Source organism: Furipterus horrens, unplaced genomic scaffold (assembly GCF_987537825.1).
Source record: "Furipterus horrens unplaced genomic scaffold, mFurHor1.1.pri manual_scaffold_2, whole genome shotgun sequence".
NCBI classification, from domain to species: domain Eukaryota; kingdom Metazoa; phylum Chordata; class Mammalia; order Chiroptera; family Furipteridae; genus Furipterus; species Furipterus horrens.
Genome location: NW_028327172.1, coordinates 113,477,568 through 113,483,567, shown reverse-complemented (window position 1 = coordinate 113,483,567; position 6,000 = coordinate 113,477,568).

The following is a 6,000-nucleotide window of genomic DNA, read 5'->3' as shown; positions in this document are numbered from 1 at the left end:
TGAAGAATATAACATTTTATGAAGAAAGTAAATAATATCATCATGGACATATGTATATTTCTTTTTAAAATATGATTAAAACTTCACTAAGAGAAATAGTACAATCTGCTTATTACATTTAAATAGGAACAATTGTAAAAAAATACATTCTTGTTCATAGATGTCCTATAGTTGTGTCTATGTAAATTTACATATTAAGCCCTGGCTGGTGTGGCTCAGTGGGTTGAGTACAGACTTGCAAACCAAAGGATCACTGTTTCGATTCCCAGTTAGGGCGCATGACTGGGTTACAAACAAGGTCCCCAATTGGGGATGTGAGAGAGGCAATCACACATTCATGTTTCTCTCCCTCTTTTTCTCCTTCCCTTCCCCTCTTTCTAAAAATAAATAAAATCTTTTAAAAATTTACATATTAAGTTTTATTTGTATGTGTGTGTGGGGGGTATGAGTGTGGTTGTGTGAGTGTATACTTTGAATGACATATTGAGATCTGACCCTTTAAATAACTTTAGAATTAGAACCTCAAAACTTCAGGCAGGAGACAGGAAGAAGCAAGTCAAATTTGAAAAGAGGTCTGTATTATTATAAAATGTTGGATATTTATTTAGCCTTTTATAGGTTTCAAGGACAATTCTAGCAAATTTACTTTGAATAACTCATTTAATATATATTATAGCCCTAGGATGTAGGCTATTATTTTCTTTGCACAGTCGAGGAAACAGAAGCAATGGAGGCCAAAGTAAGTGGCTCAGCTTCACATAGTTTCTTAATAGAGACTCTGGATACGACCTGGAGGTGTGGTTCCAGAGCCTTAACAACTCTTTTATACTCTTTTGTTTCCTCAAGATTCAATAGAAAGAACTTGAATATCAAACTATGGAAACAAACTTAGGAAAGAGAGGATGGGGACATGCATCATTTTCTTCTTTGATATGCAGTCTTGGTTTAGTCAGTTTATTTGCTCAAATGGATAAATTTTGGGGTATTGTGGGTGCTGAGTAGGTATTTTTTTTTAACAGAAATAATTCCATTTTTACATAAGCACAAGATGAAGTCTAGAACTTTAGTCTTAAGACCAAATCCATTAACGAACTGCAGTCTTAAGACTAACTAAAATCATTCACAAAATATGTACCTAATAAGCCAATTTATGTCACAGCTGAGATATAGAGGATTTTGGTACCAGAACTCATTTAAGCCTTGAAAAAGACAGTATGCAGTCTCTTCCAGCTTATACTCTCTGTCTTGGAAGAAGATTTAAATCATCAATAATCTGTTGAACTCTATCCTCTGAAAAAGGAGTCCTTTTTTACTCGTTCTTCATTTGGGGTCATTTAGAACCCTAATTTGAGCCAATGGCCCCTAACATAATTCTCTCTATATAAGCATACCACCCCAATCTCACGATCACTATTAGATTTATAACCTTCAACATTATTTTTTAATAATAGTTTATTGTTGTTCTATTACAGTTGTTCCAGTTTCTCCCCCTTTTCCCTCCTCTTCCCAGTCCACTCCCCACACCCACAGTCAATCCCCACACTGTTGTCCACATCCATGGGTCATTCATGTATGTTCTTTTACTAGTACCTTCCCCTTCTTTCCACCATTACCCCCTCCTTCCTCCTCTGTAGTCACTGTCAGAATGTTCCACATTTCCATACCTGTGGTTCTGTTGTGCTTGTTAGTTTATTTTGTTCATTAGGTTCCTTTTACAAATGAGATCATATGGTATTTATCTTTCATTGACTGACTTATTTCACTTAGCATAATAGTCTCCAGTTTCATTTATACTGTTGTGAAAGGTAGGTGTTTCTTAAGCTGCATAGTATTCCATTGTGTAAATGTACCACAGTTTTTTGATCCACTCGTTTGCTTATGGGCCCTTAGGCTGTTTCCAGCACTTGGCTATTATAAATAGTGCTGCTATGAACGTAGGGGTGCTTAGGTTCTTTTGAATTGGTGTTTCAGTATTCTTCAGGTATAATCCTAGCAATGAAATTGCTGGATCAAAAGGCAGTTCCATTTTTAGTTTTTTTAGGAAATTCCATAATGTTTTCAAGAGTGGCTACACCTGGCCATTCTGACAGGTGTGAGATGATATCTCCCTGTGGTTTTAATTTGCATCTGTCTAATGTCTAGTGATATTGAGTATTCTTTCATATGCCTATGGGCCCTCTGTATGTCTTTCTTGGAGAAATGTCTATACAGGTCCTTTGTCCATTTTTAATTGGATTGTTTGTCTTCCTGGTATTGAGTTGCATGAGTTCTTTATATATTTGGAGACCAAACCTTTGTCTGAGGTATCATTGGCAAAAATATTTTCCCATATGGTTGGATCCCTTTACATTTTGATGATGTTTTCTGTAGCCATGCAGAAGCTTTTCATTTTAGGGTAGTCCCATTTGTTTATTTTTTCCTCTATTTCCATTACCCTAAGAGATATATTGTTGAAAATATTGCTGTGTGGGAGATTGAAATTTTCTTCCCTATATTTTCCTCTAGGACTTTTATGGTATCACAGCTTACATTTAAGTCTTCGATCCGTCTTGAGTTTATTCTGGTGTGTGGTGTAAACTGGTGGTGTAGTTTCTTCTTCTTCTCCTTTTTTTTTTTTTTTTTTTTTGGCATGTACCTATCCAGTTCTCCCAACGCCATTTATTGAAGAGGCTATTTTACTCCATTTTATGCTCCTGCACCCTTTGTCACCAACTTTCATCCCGTCCCCGGCTACCCCACCTTCTTTCCCACAGTTGTCAGTCTGTTCTATGTATCTAAGCTTCTGTTACTATTTTCTTTGTTTATTGTGTTCATTAGATTCCACATATAAGTGAGATCATGCAGTTTTTTTTCACTGATTGGCTTAATTCTTTGTAAAAGTATTATGGGACTATATAATAAGATACAAAAGAATTTAAACATGTACAAAATTTATAATTTTCATGTGTATATTCAAAAGGTAATCAGGTTTTTAAAGATATTCAAAAGGTAATCATCCACAGCTTTTTTTTTCCTTCAGCATGCCTTATACTAAAAAATAATAATAAATTTGTTTTTGTAATGTAATATTACATTATGGATATACCCCTTTAAGTCAACAATTTTTCATTTGATTTAATATCTTTAAAAGAAGCATGATATTGCAAATAATGATTATGACAATTTGTTCAACATTTCTCCCATTGAAATTAAACAAAACTAATAAATGAGAAGATATTAAATGTATATGTGCATTTTATAAAAGTATAAAAAAGAATTAACCTCTCAACAGCCCTGATTAAGATAAAAAGATCTTAATGAAATTATAATAAGAAATAATTTAAATGAACAAATCAAAGTTAAAAATGATTATAAACATATCATTACAAGAAATTTCAAAAATCACAAGAAAAGTTATGACATATTTTTAAAGTTTTGGTCAAAATTGACCCATAAAGTAGTAGAACACATAAAAAACCACAGAAGGATTACAAAACAAATGTAAAGATCTGCCATTCAAAATTGTAAGGCTTGCATGCCTAGTTAACCTTTAATAAAGTGATATTTCTATTGTTATTGAAAGTAATAAAAAATAATAAAACTATGAAAACTTACAGTATGTGTTATAATGCTAACACAACCTAAATACCATCACCCAATAAACAGGCAAGACAACCAATCTCAGTAAATATCGGAATATTATATTTTGTTATTAACCCTCAAAGCTTCTCCATCCTTAAGAAAAATACATTGAATGAACTATACCAATATGAGAAAGTGTGTTTTCTGCTGTAATGTCTTTACAAAGGCCATGGATTCAACTCTCTAATACAAATTTCAAAGTTAACCCTATTTGTTTGGGCAATAAAATAAATACATAACATCAATTACTTCTGCAAAAAGGGATAATTTCTAGTACAAAAAAAAAAAAAAAAAGCTTTTCTTCCCATTATTTTTCCCCCATTTGACGAAATCTCTTAATGTCTGATACAAGTCCAAATTCAAGAACTTGAAATTTAATGTCAAATTTTATGTAAAAAATGTGCATAAATTTTCTTGTACATAAAAAAAAAGACTGCTAAACTTGATAAAGAATAAGACTCACACAAAAATCAGCAAACAATGAAAAACTAAAGTTGCAGAATGTGATACTGCAGAAGGGCCAAGAGAGACAGAGATCTCTTTACTCAATATAGAATTTCTCACCCTACCCTATGCAATAGGGATAGTTTTAACACAGGAGCTAGCCTGCATATTATTCATTTGTGGTAATTGTTTTACAGATGATTATGCATGAGATAACTGTTAAGTAGATTATCCATGGCATATCCTTATTATCATTATTTTTTAATTGGGAGCTTACAGAACTCTGGAACATTATTCTGAAATTGTATCAGAATACCTTATAGACCTTAACATCAGTTAAATATTTCCAAAGCACAGGTTTAACAAAGCTAATGCATTTTGCTTTCTCAGCCAGTTCATTTAAAGTGTTACATCAGAGGTCTGAGAGGGGGGAAACCTAAACTATTTTCCTCAGCCCAAACTAAGTATAACGGCAAATGGGTTTTGGACAGGTGAGATGTGCCTAGCACACCTTCCTCCAAAGAAGCCCTTTTTTTCTTTTTTTTTTCTTTCTCCTAATATGGAACATTGAAAAATTAATCCCTGCCTTTTGTCATCTAGTGGTTATGGATTGAATGATGTCTTTTAACCCTTTTGCCAAATCTGTTGCCCCCAGTATACAACAAGGATGCCAGCCTGCTAAACCAAGCACGCCGTTGTCCGGAGACAGCCAACTGACCTGGAGTCTGCACGATCCTTCCCCATGTGGGAAGGCCACCCTCCCCTCCACACCCCCACTCTTATTAGGGATTTCTGTACCCATGGGTAGGTAGGACGACGACCATGTCCAGCTTGAAGCAGCTAGAGGAGCTTGAGACCTTCGCCCATTGTCCTTTACAAGATTACAAAGGGTCTTAATATCTGAGAGGGAGGGATTGTTATTTTTTACGAATCAGGGGTATGGACTTGGAGGGGGGATTGCTGGGAGAGGGAGATGCTGGGTGGAGGGGAGTAAAGGGGAGAAAATTGGAACTATTGTAACAATATAATCAATAAAATACATTAAAAATAAATAAATAAATAAAAAGTGGTGATAGAAAACTGAAAAAAAAAATAAAGTGTTACATCAGCCATTGTCTTGATTTTTCTTAAAGCTCTCTTTTTTATGTTAACATTTTATGGTAGCATTTATATATACGTTTTATTTCACTTAATGTATTCAGTTGGTGTACTTGCTGAAAACTCCATGATTTTTGTTTGTTGTTTTGACATATTTTTATATTTAGCAGAGCTTAGGAAAAATTGCTTTCATTATTCACTATTTATTATTTTGTTTGCAGCTTATTGGATTTTATATTAAAATATGTTTAATTTATAAAATTAGTATTTATTATATCCCATATTCTATACCATTTGCTTGATGTAAATTGCTAAATAAGTTGTGAAATCAACTTATTAAAGAATGATACCTTTAATATGGTTAAAATAACTAAAATAAAATTAGCTTTTTTTCTTATAATAAATGCATAATTCTATCAGTAAATATAGTTTAAATGAAAGTCATAATCTTGATTCTTCCAGAACCACTGACTATTAAGGCACTAGAGTCATATTGATTATGTCTAATGAGTTTCTTAAATTAATGGGTCACCTGCTGGGTCAGAAGCTTGTGTAGATCTCTAAGTGGGTAAGAATGGGTAGTGTTAAGTTGATTTATAGCTCCTGAAATTAGTGATGAAAATAAAAATGGTAACAGAGCTTTTCACCAAATTATAACAAATATAACATTCTAATTATGAAATATTTATTATGTCAAGGTTGCTATATGATCCAGTATATGATGCTTGGGTTCCTTAAGAGCTCCTTCATTAATAAAATGCATAATATCTTATTTTTTGCTTATATTTCTGTTGTATTTTATAATAGATAAAATATGGTGACATTTTAAGATAATGC